At 42.1% G+C, this 18,313-nt stretch overlaps 1 protein-coding gene and 1 pseudogene across 1 annotated transcript in view; both read right to left on the bottom strand.

Annotated features, from left to right (window-relative positions):
- PREP (prolyl endopeptidase) overlaps positions 1-18,313 on the bottom strand; it is a 121,564-nt gene that overhangs the window by 19,753 nt on the left and 83,498 nt on the right. The gene's annotated exons all lie outside the window — the stretch shown is intronic.
- Positions 4,848-7,674, bottom strand: LOC129038481 (large ribosomal subunit protein uL29-like; annotated as a pseudogene).

Genomic DNA, 18,313 nt, shown 5'->3' on the forward strand with positions numbered 1-18,313 from the left:
GTAGACAGTTGCCGAAGCTTAAATGCACGTGTTGTTTCTTTACTTGGTAGTTTATTGCTACCACAGTATTCAGATTCAAGTTAAACAAAATTACTTCCTTTTCCTTTTTCCCATACTGTAACCAATGAGAGAGCTGAGAATACACCTCCATTCTTTCTGAGTGTCCACTGTGCACACAGTTCTGTAGTGGGATGCCAAAGCTTTTATGAGACCCTCAATGGACAGGAAAACAAAGTGCTCACATGGGATCTAACAGATGCCCACTTGAGTAATAGGAAAAGTCTGTCTGTCTTCCAGGGCTAACAGCTCATCATGTGAGGCAGACAGAGCCCTGTCTTCCCTCTTCTTGTCAACAGCAGAGTAAATGAGTTGTACAATAGATCCAGTTCAACAAGGAGCCTGGACCTGGCACCTCCTTTCACCTTAACAGACTACAAGCACCACCAAATAATCCACAATGAACAGATAGATTGTCTTTGGAAGCACCTGTAAGATCTCATAAGCGGGACTATCTTAGAGTATATCGATATGAAGCCTTCATGAGGGACACAGAAAATAAAACCAAACATTACGACAGCGATTCAAACCCACAGTTAGTTTTAAGCATTAGTGAGCCGAAGTTACATGCTAAATTAAGAAAGCTTCTTTCCTTAATTTCATTTTCTTCTTCTTTAAACGTTAGACTCTGTTGGCATCTTGGGCAGCTGGAGACGGTGGCCCCAGCCCCTGTTGTGAAGAAGCAGGCAGCCAAGGTGATGAATCACCTGAGAGAGACCCAAGAATGTTGGCACTTGCAGGACATCTGGCCCCAAGAGACCTCACCTGCTTTTGTCAAGCAGCCCTGCTACATCCAGCTGCAGTGACAAAGGGCTCTCCTCTAAACATGGCTGAAAGTGCCTTCATGAGGAACCAGTTCGTCCAGGACTTGGGCAGCAAAACAGCACTCAGCCGCCTAGGCTGGCCCACAGGTACTGACCAGAGACAGAGCAAGAGAAGAACTGATGGCTGCTGGCAAAGGGGAGGTCCCCATTGGAGACAACCTGTCCTTGGTGCAGGGGTTAACACTGTCGCCACCTTGCGGGAGAACAAGGTGGCTCAACTGGTGGTGACTGTGCATGACATGGATCCTTTCCAGCAGGCTGTCTTCCCATCTGCTCTGTATCATGAGAGGGGATTCCCTACTACATCATCAAAGGAATGGCCAGACTGGGACATCTAGTCCACAGGGAGACCTGCACCAGTGTTGCCTGCACACAGGTTAACTGGGAAGACAAAGGAGCTCTGGCTAAGCTGGTGGAAGCTATCAGGACCAGTTACAATAATGGGTATGCTAAGATCACTGTCACCGGGGAGGCAATGTGTGGGGTCATAAATCTGAGGCTTGCATTGCCAAGTGGCAAAAGACAGAGGTCAAAGAACTTGCCACTAAACTGGGTTAAATATATACTGCTGAGTTTCTGTACTTAAAATTCTCCTTCAAAAAAACCAAAAAAACTTAAATTCTTCATTGTGGAGATGCACAGCAGCATAACAATATTATTCCACATCCCAAACCAATAACATTAAGCACCTTAAGGCTGTAAGGAACCACACCCTTCATGAAGCCCACACTGATTCTTGATAGAGGGCTGAGAAGGGTATTTTCTGAGCAGCCACAAGACTGTGCCACCTGGTAAACAAAAGCTGGTGTCAGTTCTTTCTCAGCCCTGAGGATATCAGATAATAATAGTAAATTCTGGGACTTTAAAATGTTTCAGATATAGGGAAAGGTTGTCACTCCAGGCTGTCATCCAGCTAGCAGTCCTCTCTTATTTTACAAATGACAAAATAAGATTCAAGAAGATAAAGATACCCACCAAGGGTTGGGTACGGTGGCTCATGCCTGCGATCCCAGAACTTTGGGAGGCCAAGACGGACAGATCACTTGAGGACAGTAGTTAGAGACCAGCCTGGCCATCATGGCAAAACCCCATCTCTACTAAAAATACAAAACTTAGCCAGGCATGGTGGAGGACACCTGTAGTCTCAGCTACTCAGGAGGCTGAGGCACGAGAATCTCTTGAACCCAGGAGGCAAAAGTTGCAGTGAGCCGAGATTGCATCATTACACTCCAGCCTGGGCAACAGAGCCAGACTCTGTCTTTAAAAAAAATACCCGCCAAGGCAACACTGCCAGCTTATGAGAAATTACTACCAAGGTCTCCCAAGTCCCTGTTTCAGTGTTTTTTCCCTACTATATCACAAAGTAACTAACTTCAAGTTATTACTTCCTTGTAAATATCTTTATTGGGTGCAATTATGCAAAATGTTGAAAGTGTTAGAGCCTTTGGCATAGATTTAACACATTCATTTCTTCTTCCCCAAGACAATGACCACCCATCTCTAGGGAATCCAGGGGACAAATATCATTCTGCCAGAGATGCTATCCCTTATTTGCTTTTCTGCTTTTTTTTTTTTTTTTTTTTTTTTGAGATGGAATCTCACTCTGTTGCCCAGGCTGGCTGGAGTGAAGTGGCATGATCTCAGCTCACTGCAGCCTCTGCCTCCTAGGTTCAAGCGATTCTCCTGCCTCAGCCTCCTGAGTAGCTGAGAATACAGGTGTGCACCACCACACCTGGGTAACTTTGGTATTTTTAGTAGAGATAGGGTGAAAACCATGTTGGCTAGGATGGTCTCGATCTCTTGACTTTCAGTGATCTGCCCATCTCAACCTCCCAAAGTGCTGGGATTATAGGTGTGAGCCACCGCGCCCAGACTGTTTTTGTTATTTTCTTAAAAAAGAGACTCGTTCAAGCATTTCAAAAGCGATATTCCAGATACAAGAGTGGCTGCTGTTACTATTTTAGCAAAATGAGTCAGCTCAGAAAGATGATCCTTCTCCACACAGTCATTAGTGTTACCATCTTGAAGACAGATTATTAAAACAATAAAAATCCCACTATATCTTGCCATGGCCATTCTACTAAAAAAATTCCATTTCAATAGTATTTTTTTAAGGCTTAACAGACACTATTCATTTCACAAATAAAAAAATGCTTGAGCAAATCATAAAGCTATCCCAACTTTTTAAGTAATCAATTAAATTTAAAGCAGCTTCTGATTTTGCACATTTAAAACCATATTCTAAGAATAATTGTTTAACAGATAAGAACTCACAGATCCTTGAGCTGAATGCTTTACGTTAAAAAAAAAAAACTACTGAAGAAATGGTGTACATTTATATAAACTACATAAGTCTAAAGTTTCAGAAATCCCATCTCTTGTCAAGCACAACTTTCCAGAGGCATCACCAATGATAAAGCAGTTTAACTCTGGAAGCGTGTTTTAGCACAAGATGGCAATCACTAAATACATATCTAGCTGCCTTAACATGTAAATCTGATTTCAAAAAAAAAGAATATCTTCCTTTAAAGAAAAAAGAGAAGTAAATATGACAAATCAATGGAACATTATTATTCCTTCAAATGAATGACCTTAGTTGTGCAAAGATCAACTGTCTCTCTTGAAATTATTATTCTCCTTGAGATGCATACATTTAGTAGTAAAATCAATTGTGTTAAGACGCACGAATGTGCAATCAGTTAGGTTCCTGGAAACAATCTTCAGTAGCGCATTTGATCCAGTTCAGATACTGAGCTATCTGAGGCAAATGCCAGGACTCCCATTATCGCCAGTCATGAGATGTGCTCATCTATGAAAGATGAAGGTAGGCTGCAAAGGGCAGCCCCTTCAGACAGAAGAATGTCTGGTGATAGCAACTCCTGCCTAATTTTAGAGCCTGACAGGTTTAAAGGAGAATGTTCATAAAAGGGTGTTGAGCTCCCCCTTTTTATCAGAGTTGACAGAGGCCACTTGTGTGGTCTGTGCTATGTGTGCCAAGTAAATCTGACAAGGAGCAGAACTGCTCTGAGTCCACAGGCAGCACGCAGAGGAACAAGACATTCCATTACCAAAAGAACTGGACAGTAGGCGGGCAACCTCCGTGCTTCAGTTACCCTGTAACATGAGCATATGAAGAACTTCCTAGGACTTAGAGGGAGGCACTACATGTTTCTGTGCTGTACTAAGGTGAAAAATGCTAGCCTGGCATTAGAAGGTTGTCATCTTGTCTATGTTCCAGGCATTTAACTTTTGGGGAGTGGAGAGGAGTTTAAGAGTCATCTTTGGGCAGAAAATATAGAAGGAAAGTCTATTCCAGACTGCTTTAGTTAGTTTTTCCAAGGATGCCTGGGCATTTTGGTAACACTGGGGATTTAAAAGCTCCCTTAGGATACCTCAATAACAGCAAAGTCAGTCTATTTAAAATCTGTTTTAACTTTTAGTACATTTCTTGAGCACCAACAATGTGCTAAGTGCTATACTGATCATCTCTGCAGAAATTCACCAGCTCTCTAAGGCTCAGCCATCTGTTTTTTTGGAATAATACGTCTTTTCCCAGTCTCAAACTGTGAAGCCAAAAGCGAAATAGAAAGTGGAAGTTCTGAATACAAGGAAAGAAGGGCAGCGAAGGAGGCACAGCTGGATCTCGTGCTATGGCACTTTAATGAGTTTATTTGGATTTTAGCGGTAACCTGGTGTTTTGAGGTAGAAAGACACACAGGGCTATGATGAATAAATCTGACTTGATTGCAGAATATCAAAGCCATCTTCAGTTCCACTGGTCTGATCTATCTGTAGTTAATGAAGACACACAATCAGACATTTTCATTAAAAGTGAAGGAACCCTGCTACACGCGGAGGCCCAGAGAAAGCAGCTTCTGTTTTGGTACAGGCAGAAACTGCCCTGTAACATGGCTCACTGCAATGGGATTTATGCTGCACATGGAAGGCATATGCTGTGTGTTTTGCCCCTGCATGAGAACCACACGATGAATCCATCATCAGAGGGTTATGAGTTCTGCATTGTTTGCGTTCAATAAATATTTGTTGAATGAATATAGAATTGCATATTAAATACACACTTTTCTTTTGTTCTCTTCGGCCAGCTCTCTTTTATTGACAATGTGATGTTCAGGCCTTCACTGTGTACTTCTGCAGCGAGTTCAGCCGCTCCTTCAGCGGCTGCTTCTTGGTCTTCAGGTTCTCCTCGTGCTTGCTGGGCCAGTGGCGCAGGCGCTGTTTTCTCAGGCCACAGGTCCAGGGGCTTGTACTTCTTGCCCTTGTAGAAATTCCTGAGGTTTTCTTTGTGTGAGTCTGGTTAATTACGGTGAGAACACGGGCAATGGAATTGTGGACGACACGGATCTTAGAGAGCTTGGAGACCGGGCCGCCTGTCAGTGGTGATGCACAGCTGGGATACCTCCACCTTCAGGTCGTCCAGCTGTTTGAGCAGCTCCTCTTTCTCCTTCCCGCGAAGGTCCCGAGACTTGATCTTAGTCATTGCTGCACAGGCCGCCCCCGCCGCCTGTTCCGAGGGCTAAATACTCTCTTTTTGACCCTCAAATACCTATACCAGCTTGCCTCAGGTCCGGAGCTCAAAGTCATTGTAGCTACCTCTCCCACACCATCTTATCCCTGCCTGCCTGAACAGGGGCCTTGGCTTCCAGGACTCCTGCTTCTAATCTGAGCACCTGTTACCAGATTAACCCATGTAAAACCTCCCTTTTAATCTAAGTCACTCTACTATTCAAAACAGGCAATGCCTCTCCATTCTCTACAAAATGAAGTCCATGAATGAATGTATGTGTATGTATGTATGTATGTATGTATGTATGTAAAGCAATCCTCATCCTCCTGGCTCAGCCTCCTGAGTAGCTAGGACTTCAGGCATGCACCACCACATGCAGCTAATTTTTTATTTTTTGTAGAGACATGGGTCTCATTACGTTGCCCAGGATGGTCTCAATCTGCTAGCCTCAAGCAATCCTCCTGCCTGGGCCTCCCGAAGTGCTGGTGTGAACCACCAAGCCCAGCCAAAGTCCACGTTTTAGACCAGCAATTAAAGCTCTCCACTCTCTGCCTTCAACTTCTCTCAGTTCTTCCCAACTACAACCAGCGTCTCTAGTGATATTGCTGTTTCACACCTCCAGAGCCCCAATCCCAATGTCACATGCCTTTCTAGATCAAATCATGACTGAAAAAAAAAATCTATTGGCTCTTAGAAGTTCACTTGTTTGACCTCCTCCTCCCTCCCTTATCCAATGCAGACACCCACAAAGCTACATCTCAGGCAGGTTCATCCTTTGCTTAAATATTTCTAGTAACAAGAAAGAAACTTTTAACAGCACAAATGGCCATTCATTGCATTTTGGAGCCTCTCTGTTAGAAAGTTATTCCTTACCTGAAAACGTTAAAATAACCAAAACCAAAAGAAACAAAAGTTAGCCAAGGTTCTGGAGACAGAACCTAGTGACAGAACCTTGCAAGCTAATTATCAACTAAAGTTTCCATACATTTAAAAACAAATGTTAAAATACCTGCCAGTTAGTTTCTATATTTTTCACAACAGAGTTTTCTTTAGTTCATACTTTGGTCAAAATTCACATTATTTATTTTACTTGACTTGTTTAAAACACTTATTTAGTTCTTACCATGTATCAAGCAAGCACTAGTCTAAGGGCTTTAAAAATATTCTCTCTCATTTTAATCCAAATATGAGGTCTATACAGTTGGCTCTCTATATCCATGGGATTCACATCTGCAGATTCAACCAATTGTGGATTGAAAAATTTTTTTTAAACCCAACAAAAAATAATAATACAATTAAAAATTTAAAGAACAGGATAGTATAACAACTATTTACATAGTGTTTACATTGTATTAGGTATTATTATACACAGTCTAGAGATAATTTAAAGTGTGTGGGAGGACAACCATAGGCTGTATGCAAATGCCGTGCCATTTTATATAACAAACTTGAACATCCTCAGATTTCGGTATCCACAGGGTGTCCTGGAACCAATCCCCTGTGGGATGTACTATGAATACCCCCACTTTTCAGCTGGGGTCATTCTGACCCAGATAAATTGTTAAGTAAGGAACCCAAGTCATACATCTCGTAAATTATGGAGTCAGAATTTGAACCCAAGCTTTCTGGCTCCATACTGTATGCTCTTAGCCACTGTAAAAAGGAAATCAGCCAATCCCCTCCCTGTCCTCTGGGGGCTCTCCTGAACTCTCCATGGCACTGTATTGTGCTCCCATGTGTCCCCGTTCTAGGCCTGTATATCTATTTGCCTCTGTATCCAGCAAGGTACCCAGAAGACAGTAGGTGCTTAGAAAACATGCTACATTAATACATAAATTAATGCCCAAACTGGACCCTATATTTCAATTAAATAATATCAGAAAAGGTAGTTTGAATGGTGTTTCATTAAAAAAAATTTATACAAACAGAGCAGCCTAGAGTCTTGCCTGAAAATCCTTGTAAGTTTAAAAATAATAAGATAAAATTAACTCTGGTTGAGGCACTTAAGAGATTACATAAGCTTTTTGAGGTCACAAATTTCCAACTTATTACTAATGAAAAATATTTAACACCTGACATTTTCCTTATGCGTAGCTGTTAATCTATTAATTTGGCAATTCCAGGGCAAAGGAGCTTTATGGGTTCTTAAACTGTTTAGTTATGGTAATTTGCTGCATGAGATTGCACCTGCATAATGAAAACCCAACAAGGATATGTGAAATCCATTTCAAATCCTCATTAACTCACAACTACAGCAGACCACTTACTTGTTTTATTGTGTTAAGTAGAAAAATAAAATTAATAACCAAAATGCTGAAAAGACAAACTCTGGTCAGAATGTTCATTAATAGAACAGAAGAGAACTGTGCAGCCTTAAAAATTTGTGGCTGGTAACTATTCACCCCTTAAAAGGGTGAACTATTAAAGAGAGGCAGATGTTAGTGGGGAAAAAGCAGAGCAGTGTTTATGCAACCAAGCAGTTCATGGCAGTGTGGGGGATTAAATGGGACTGTATGAAGCTGAGTGTGGCCCCGAATTGAGGACAGCATCAACAGAAGTCCTAGAATCAGGAAGCTGGCATAACTGTTCAATACCATTTTTTTGTTTTGCAAAGAGGTGGTCAATTAGAAGAGACTGAACTAGAGGCGTAGAGGCGGCATCACAAATAGCTACTGGGAAGTAACTCACTAGTGGGGTGGGGAAAAACAGGGCAGGGGGGACATGAAGGCAAATCACAAAGTTCAGAAATCCTGCTGTGAAGGTAGAAGAACAAATTCTTTTTGATTTATATTCTGAACTTGGCTGTGTCAAATGTTTTATATTTGTGAAGTGGAATAACAGTAGCAGAAATCTTATCAGTCAAATTATTTATATCTTTTTTGATGGCCCAGACATGTGTCCCACCACTCTAGCCCCAGCGTTATCATCATAGACAGATTTTTGCATATTCCTTTGTTTCTAAACACAGAAATATACTTTTAATCTTATAGACATATCCTTTTCTTACTTTTTTTTTTGGGACAGGTTCTGACTCTGTCACCCAGGCTGGAGTACAGTGGTACAATCATAGCTCATCTGCAGCCTCAAACTCCTGGACTCAAGGGAACCTTGTGCCTCCGTTTCCTGGGTAGCTGAGACTACAGGTATGTGCCACCAGGCCTGGCTAATTTTAAAATTTTTTGTAGAGATGAGGTCTCACCTATGTGTCCCAGGCTAGCCTCAAACTCCTGGGCTCAAGTGATCCTCCTGCTTCAGCCTCCCAATGTGCTGGGATTACAGGCGTGAGCCACCTTGCCCAGCCGTATATATACCTTTTTATTATCACCAGTAATCAAGAAAATGAAAGCTGAAGATGACTAACTGAATCATGTTCACGAAAGATCTAGAAAAGAACATGGTATACTTTACTGATGATAGATGGCATTCAGGATGGTGGATGGGGAATACTGATGATTATGAAGCACTGGGGTGCATACAGAAAGGCTGGCAACAAAGTCTGTATGTGGAGTGCAAGAACTTTCATTTAGCGCATTTCCAGTAATATTTCTACTACCTGGTAATTAGCACACATGTCCTGGGCTGTAAGGAAACCCTTCATTCATGAGAAGCAGTTAGGCTTCCTGACCCCTCACATGGTCAATCCACCGCTACCTGACATTGACTGGCTCCTCTCATAGTCAAATGCTCACAGCCAATCCCAGCACTGCCCAGTCTATATCCCCTGTGACTTCTCTGCAATACCACACCATCCTCCTTGAAACTCTTCTCCTCTGGCTTCTGTGATGCCCGCTTTTGTGGCTCTTCTTCCTCCTGTGTCCCTGAAATGTGAGACTGTGGTCCTCTTCTCCCACCATACCCACTGTTGCATTTTCAGCTGTGCCCATGGGCTCCTCTACCACCACCACCACCACCCCCTTCACAACTTTCCCTGGAAACTGACTCTAATTCTCTAAGCACCTGGTAGGTAGATGGCCTGATACGAATCCTACACAAGCCCTTAAGGGTCTGGATCTGTCTACCTTTCCAGGCTCACGTGCTATGGGGATCCAACCAGGCTACTTGCTTATCTGCAGCACTGTGAGGCCACCTTTTGCTTTCGTACAAGCTATTCATTTCCACTGGATTGGTGCCTTCTAACTCTAGGTTGCTGCATGCTTACAAATGTTTGGAAAGCTTTCAGACAAGCTGACCAATAAAAAAGCAATTCTACTAACCTGTAAATTCAGCTGACCTAGTCCTTCTTGTGTTTTATGAGACTCTGGGATCATTACTTTGGATTTATTTTCTTCAGACTCTGGATGCTTACAGTTTCATCATTTTAGTGGCTTTGGCTTTTCTAATATCATGTTTTTAAAAGTAGCTTGTTTCTTGCATTCAGCTTCCTTCCCCTTCTTCACTCCTCAGTATTTGTATGAATTTGTATGTATGATTTGTTTTCTTCATTATTTGTTTCTTGTGCTCTTTCAGTCTGCCCAAAGCTCCTTTCCAGGAGGCCTTGTTTCCATGAGGAGCCTTAGATGCTTCTCCTTCTCCAGGTTCCCACAGAACATGTGAGCAGCTTATTAATATGGTTTTCCCTCCACTGAATTGCTGGAAATGCTTGATTGCGTCTCCATTTTCCCTAGTAAACTCTATCCTGCCTTATATTCCCAAAAATAATTATTTCAGATATTTACTAAGCACACCAGCAGTGCACAGTGCTTAATAAATATCTGTGAAATCATTATTTTTATTTGCTTAAGCAATGTTTTCACCCAGTCATTCTTTTCTTTTGAGATGGAGTCTTGCTCTATTGCCCAGGCTGGGGTGCAGTGGCAGGATCTCAGCTTACTGCAACCTCCACCTCCTGGGTTCAAGCAATTCTCCTGCCTCAGTCTCCTGAGTAGCTGGGATTACAGGCACCCGCCACCACGCCTGGCTAATTTTTGTATTCTTAGTAGAGACAGAGTTTTTCCATGTTGACCAGGCTGGTCTTGAACTCCTGATCTCAGGTGATCTGCCCGCCTCAGCCTCCCAAAGTGATGAGATTACAGGTGTGAGCCACTGCGCCTGGCCACACTCAGTCATTCTTAGACACTTACTGTGATTTCTCACTTGAAAATTCCTTTTTATTTAAATTAGGATTAGTCAGTACAACCATCACCGTCTTTAGCATCCTTTGGTTTCTTTATGGGGCACGGTGACTTCTGGGGCCTCACTTAGACTAATGCAGCAGTCAAGACATTACAAGAAACACAATGAAGAAAACATGCACATAAACCAATATAAATACTGAGAAGTGAAGAAGGAAAAGGAAATTGAATGCATGAAAGAAGCTATTTTTTAAAAAGATGATGTTAAAAAAAAGCCAAAAGCCACTAAAAGAATGAAGATTTGACCGTCCAGAGGCTGAAAAAAAAAATACATAGTAATGATCCTAGATTCTCATAAAACACAATACTGAATGGGTCAACTGAATTTACATGTCAGTAGAATTGTTTTTTTACTGGTCAACTTGTCTAAAAGATTTCCAAACATTTGTACACATGCAACAACCTAGAGTTGGAGGGCTCCAGTACAATAAAAGCATGCTAGGAAAATAGAAAAATTTACTTTGATGCTCTGTAAGGGAGGCATAGTGTAATTTTCTGTTTTGGTTATAAACTATGGCCTAAAATAACTCTTAAAGGCTAGATCACACAAAAAATTTCACAGAAGTACAACTCATAGTAAAACATTCATTTTTCTGGCAATATCTGTCCATTTCTAGTGGACAAATTACCCTACCAGAGGAGAGGAAGATGGTCCAACATAGAAATATTAAAAAAAAAAAAAAGAAATGTTTCACTTTTATAGGTTTCTGGCAGCAACTAGATCATTTCAGACTCCATCTATCACAACCACTTTCAATCGTCAAGTACTTAAACATATCTACTCTGTGTTCTGGACTCTGGGGACACAGCAGTGGCAAAAACCACATTCTAAAGGGGAGACAGACAAACACATGAATGAAAATCTAATGTCAGCTGGTGATGAGTGCAATGGAGATATGGGTAAGTGAGTGGGGAAGGGCTGCTATAGTACACAGGATAGAGAGGGAAGGAGTCTCTGATCCATGCAGAGTAAGTGACTCTGTATAGTACAGAGCATGGAGGGCAAGGAGTAGGGGCAGTCCAGGGAGAGGGGATGGGTGGAGTGGGTGAGTACATGCACGTATGCCAAGCAAAGCAAGGAGGCCAGAGTGGCTGCAGCAGGGGGATGAGGGAGAGTGGCAGGAGATGAGTGAAGGAGAGGGCAGGGGCCAGGCTGGTGGGGTCTCATGGGCATTGCTCAAGGCTGGTCAAACTGGCAGACAAACATGACCATGAGGGCTAGGCTATTTATTAAGAAGCCACTTTATCCTATGAAAAAATGGCAAAGAGTCCCTACTGTTTTAGTTTTGATCTCAGAACTGACTGCCCTCCCTGCTAACACTGACCCCAGCCAGGATGTCAGCCCACTAATGCATCAAGAATGATAGAAATCATTCCCCAAACTGACACCAACACAAACTCTCAATATTGTGGGTGTAATGTGTTTACGTGATCTCGACTCACCGCAAACTCTGCCACCCGGGTTCAAGCAATTCTCCTGTCTTAGCCTCCCGAGTAGCTGGGACTACAGGCGTGTGCCACCACACCTGGCTAATTTTTGTATTTTTAGTAGAGACGGGGTTTCGCCATGTTGGCCAGGCTGGAAAACTACCTTTTCTTAAAATTTTTTTATTTTTCATCTGAAACTCAAGATAAAATAAGTAAGCAGATGGAGAATTCAGGGCCCGAGAGGTCTCACAGAAGGAGAGCAAGGAGCTGGTGCTTGGATTCCCTGCACTGACGCCCCCAGGCACTCTTGCACACTCATTCCCTCCTGACAGAATGGAGAAAATGCTCCTTCTCCTGTGAAGGCCAATCCTTCCTCTTACGGCTGTGGCTCTCTTCCCCTTCTCAAGGAACTTGTTTCTGAGTGATTCTCTCCCTCCAGAACCAATCCATCAATGCACCAAGGCAATCTAGTTTCTCTCACTTAACATGCCATTGAACTCATATGCCCCATGCAACTTTTCATTGTCTGGGGCCCATTTTCTTCCCCTCTCCTACCTTCTCCCTGGTCCTGAACTTCATGACACAAAAGCTATGGAAAGCCTTGTTGGCAAAGTTTTATGTAATTAAGATTGATTTTTTTATAGGTTTTCTTAGCACAGCTGTACAAGTTATTGTACAGGAAGAAAACATCAAATTTGGAAAGTAATCGGAAGAAGAGAGAGAGTGGGAAGAAGATGTAAACCACAGCTGTTAAAAGTCAGAGATGTGCGATTAACATACCAGGGATTGTATTTTTCTTAAAAAATTTAAATATTTTTAATATAAGCTTTTCACATCATACCATTAATACAAGATTATTTTAACTAGCAAAAGTGCAATACAAAAATGTGTAAAAGCATAGCTAATTCTCCCCATCTTCAATCACACCCATCCATAAAGAAACCAGTGATAAGAGAGTCTATCTCCTCCTCTCTTGTGTTTCCTGATACACCCTGTTCAGCCCTCGTCAGCCCTACTACTCACTGAAAGTGCTCTTATCAATATCACCAATAATCCACCTTGTCAAATCCAGTAACTCCTCTTCCTTCCTCATTTGCCCAACCATCAGCACTGGGTGTTGCCTGCCACTCCCTCCTTTTAATCCCTTTTCGTGGACTTCCTGCTCTGCCTGGTGAGGTCTCTGTTGGTTCAGCTCTCACCTCCCTGGCTGCTTCTTCTCAGGCTCCTTTGCTGGCTCTTCCTCCTTCAACTGACCCCCCTAGATGTGGGGCTGCCCCAGGCATAGTCCTGAGCCTTCTCCACTCTTTATATGCTCTGCATGTGACTTTGCCCTTGTCCCTGGATTTAAGTAACATATTTATGCTGAAGATTCCCACTTAAAACTCTAACTCAGATCTCTCCTTTGAGCATGAGACTCAAATATCTAACTCTCTATTTGACGCTGCCACTTGGATGATATTTAACATGCACCAAAAACTTAACACGTCCAAAATATTTATCCTCCTAATCATCCTACACAACCCACTGACAACTCACTGATAAATGGTACCAGTTTCTCAGATTCAAAATCTCAGTCATTCCTCATGCATCCTTTTTTCTCAGCCTTCCAACATGCAATCCCTTAGTGTGTCTTCGCAATTCTACCTTCCAGGTATATTCCAAACTCACCAGCCCGCCTTGTCCACAGTCCCCACTCTAGCCTGGGCCACCTTATCTCTTATCTGGTCTACTGCTACCAATGTCCATCTGCTCTCTCTGCTTCCTTATCACCCCCTCTAATCTGTTTTTCACAAAACGGAAAATGATTTTCTTACATCAAAACCATGTCTCTCTCCAGTATAAAACTCTGCAGTGACTCCCATCACACTTGGAATGAATCTGACATTCCCTAACACGGCCATGAGGCTCTCTGCCTTCCCCCTGCCCTTCATCCATTCCCCCCTTACTCGCTGGGTTTCTCTTAGGTCCTCTCTGAGACCAAGTGCTTTGTTCTCAGGGCCTTTGCTTTAACATTCTGGGCCACCTGTCCCCCATTTTCACTTGGTTAGTTCCCTCTAAGCCTTTAGGTTTCAAGTGAAAACTCAGGGGAGCTTCCTGTGACCACTCCAACTGCACAGGGCCCTCTGCCATTCTCGGCTGCAGTCTTTGTTTATTTCATGCACAGCTCTTCTCCCAACTTGTAATGCTGACATTTATTTTCTGTTCACTTGTTTTTGCCTGTATTTCTCATAAGGGCAAAGACAACCTCCCTTCACATCGCTGCTACATTCTCAGTGTTTAGCACAATGCTTGGCACATGGCAAATTCTTAATAAAAACAAACTGATGGGATGAATGAAAGGGGTTCTTCCCCATCCCACCTCCACCCATCAATGCTGACAGACAATTTCTGATGAAGGCAAGGAAAGGCAGCCATACATAGACATAAATGAATTGTAAATCCAAACAGGCGAGCTTTAGGAATCCCAGAACACTCCTTCGTTGCTCTTATTTCTAAGGATTCTGAACAATGGTGTCAAAGCATTTCCAAACACAATCATATCTGCAGATTCTTAAACAACATGCCATCCACAGTTCAGATTATACTCTTTCTAAGTCTCTTCCAAATACTTAAATTAGCTATATACATATTAAATTCTGGAGTTGAATTAGATATATCCTAGGCAAAACAGAAAACTTGAGGCTCCAGATGGAAGTAGCACATATATAATGATTTTTTACTTGCAGGCTAAATGATTTTCTATTTGAAATCCAACTTCACAATCACCCTCTACCTGAACTGAGATCAAAAAAGCATGCTGTTTAAAGACATGCTTGTATGCATATGTTAATGTTTATGGCTACTTCTATACAGGCATATGTATACAAACGTACACACATAGAGGCTAGGAGGAAACAAAGAGTCATCTATTACTTGATTCAGAACTAACTGGTAGATGCTCTTAAAGACAGAATTAAAATGGGCTGCATTTGTCAATTCAGCCTGAGAAGATGATTTAAATTTTTCTTTTGAGACATGAACCAACATAAATGATGAAGCTTTCTCTAGTGTCTTAACAAAGCCACAGTGTTTTATATCAATTTCTACATGAAGACCCAGAATTAACTACCTCAGAGTACTCAACTGTTTAGTTGTGACAGCCTGATCAGAGAAGCCAGCACCACTTCTCAGGGCAATTCAACTTTGAAGCAATGAGTTTATGTACGAAGAACATGGGCACACATCCATGCTGTATTTTCAACTAGCAGCTGAATGTCCTCTTTCCCCGTCTTCTGCTTTACACCAAGCTCCCAGGGGTAGGACCAAGAAGACAAGCTTCTACAGGACAGTTGACATTTGGATGAATATTGAAAGATGTGTGGAATTTCAGAAAATAGTAAAGAAAAATGAGCAGAACCAGGATGGGTCATGGAGAAACAAGGCAGAGGTGAGTCTGAGTATGGTGGTCCGGGGCTATGGGGCGGCACTGGGGCACGGCTGGATGAAGAAGGGCATCGAAAGTTGTGTGGAGGAACATGTACCCAACACAGACAATGACAAGGAACTTGCATGTGTTTCTACGAGGTACCCTCACAATGCCTTCCACTTCACAATATTTTACTACCATTTTTATAACTATGACAACATTTCTCTCTATATCTTACATTGAGTCAGCGCAGAGGGTGAAAAGAGAATAATCCAGTCTACCTCCCTAAAACCAGGTCAAGGTACACTTAATCCAAATCAAAAGACTACACTTGTGGAGATGGAAATTTTTTCCTCTCTCCTTCACTGACCAATGACAGTAATGCCAGTAATGGTTTTTCCTTCAGGGAGATAATGGAATATCCCCAGCACTGGGTCTATTTTTACTCACCCATCACCCATCGACCATCAGTGTAACTCCAGGCAAAGCAAGTGGAGGGGAGGGGAGGGAAGAAATCTGTGTAGCAGGTGGACAGCCCACACGAAGCTTCTATTGTCTCTCCTCTCCTTTTGTTCTAAAACAGTACGGCAGAAAGCCAAAAACAGTTGAGTTGCTGGCAAACTAAAATGTTGCCCCGGGGGTTTAAGAAAAGCAGGAATTGTTCAATTCCCACCTATGAGTGAGAATATGCGGTGTTTGGTTCTTTGTTCTTGTGATAGTTTACTAAGAATGATGATTTCCAATTTCATCCATGTCCCTACAAAGGACATGAACTCATCATTTTTAATGGCTGCATAGTATTCCATGGTGTATATGTGCCACATTTTCTTAATCCAGTCTGTCATTGTTGGACATCTGGGTTGGTTCCAAGTCTTTGCTATTGTGAATAATGCCACAATAAACATACGTGTGCATGTGTCTTTATAGCAGCATGATTTATAGTCCTTTGGGTATATACCCAGTAATGGGATGGCTGAGTCAAATGGTATTTCTAGTTCTAGATCCCTGAGGAATTGCCACACTGACTTCCACAATGGTTGAACTAGTTTACAGTCCCACCAACAGTGTAAAAGAACACATGGACACAGGAAGGGGAACATCACACTCTGGGGACGGTTGTGGGGTGGGGGGAGGGGGGAGGGATAGCATTGGGAGATATACCTAATGCTAGATGACGAGTTAGTGGGTGCAGCGCACCAGCATGGCACATGTATACATATGTAACTAACCTGCACATTGCGCACATGTACCATAAAACCTAAAGTATAATAATAAAAAGAAAAAAAAAAGAAAAGCAGGAAAAGATTACCCCCAACTCTTTTCTGCCAAGCCTTCTCTAGGCAGAGCAAATCTAAACAATGATCACACTTGTGTTTCTAGATGGCCTGCTAATCCTATTAATTGTCTACCATCACCTATTAGGGAGGCAGAAATAGGGTGACAGACACCGGGACAGATGTAACCATGCAGGTAGAAAATGCTTTGAGTACAGAAGTGGCCATCCAGACTCACTGCACAAGGGGCAGAGGTCTTGGGCTACAGTTTCCAAAACAGATCTGTGAATATTCTTCTAAATTTGAGTTAGAAGGTGGCTGGTGCCAGTGTTGGCATGAATGCCAATCCCTGAATACGATCCTGAGAGAAGTCAACCAGAGATAAGATGACAAAAGCAAAAGAGTAAATAAAGTTTTATTTTATTTCTGAATTTATTTCAAGTGGGGGTTCAAGCTGCCACATGGTGACCAACATTAAGACTTAAATAAAAATCTAAGTGTGTATCTATACAGGCACACCTCATAAATACTGTAGCTCAGGTCCAGGCCACTATAATAGAGCAAGTATCAAAAAAGAAGAAAGTCACACCCACTTCTGGTTTCCCAGTACATATAAAAGCTGTTTACACTAGTGTACAAAGCAATAGCATTATGTCTTAAAAAAAAGTACCTACCTAAATTTAAAAACACTTTATTGCTATAAACTGCTAACGATTATCTGGGTCTTCAGTGAGTTGTAATCTTTTTTCTGGTGGAGGGGCATCTTGCCTCAATGTTGATGACTGCTGACGATTGGGATGGTGGTTGCTGAAGGATGGGGTTGCTGTGGCAATTTCTTAAAACAACAATGAAGTTTGCCCACTGGTTGACTCTTCCTTTCATGAAAGACTTCTGTAACATGCAATGCTGTTTGATAGCATTTTGCCCACAGTAGAATTTCTTTCAAAACTGGTGTCAAGCCTCTCAAGCCCTGCCACTGATTTATCAACAAAGTTTATGGAATATTCTAAATTCTTTGTTGTCATTTCAACAATGTTCACAGCATCTCCAGCAGGAATAGATTCCATCTCAAGAAACCAGTTTCTTTGCTCATTCACAAGAAGGCAACTCCTCGTCCATTCAAATTTGGTCATTAGATTGCAGCAATTCAATCACATCTTCAGACTCTACTTCTAATTCTAGATCTCTTGCTATTTCCACATCTGCAGTGACTTCCCCCATTGAGGTCCTGAATCCCTCAAAGTCATTCCTGAAGGGTGGAATCAACTTCTTCCAAATTCGTGTTAATGCTGATATTTTGACCTCCTCCCATGAATCATAAATGTTCCTCATGGCATCTAGAATGGCGAATCCTTTCCAGAAGGGTTTCAATTTACTCTGCCCAGATCCATCCATTTGTAAGGCTGTAGTTGCCTTACAAATGTAGTCAAAATTACTCCTTCATCCATGGGCTGCAGAATGGATATTGTGTTAGCAGGCATAAACACAACATTAATCTCTTTGTACAGCTCCATCAGAGCTCTTGGGTGACTAGGTGCATTGTCAATGAGCAGTAATATTTGGAAAGGAATTGTTCTAAGCAGTAGGTCTCAACAGTACACTTAACAGATTCAGTAAACCACTGTAAACAGATGTGCTGTCATCCAGGCCATTTCTAGAGCACAGGC

Source organism: Pongo pygmaeus, chromosome 5, assembly GCF_028885625.2.
Source record: "Pongo pygmaeus isolate AG05252 chromosome 5, NHGRI_mPonPyg2-v2.0_pri, whole genome shotgun sequence".
NCBI classification, from domain to species: Eukaryota; Metazoa; Chordata; class Mammalia; order Primates; family Hominidae; genus Pongo; species Pongo pygmaeus.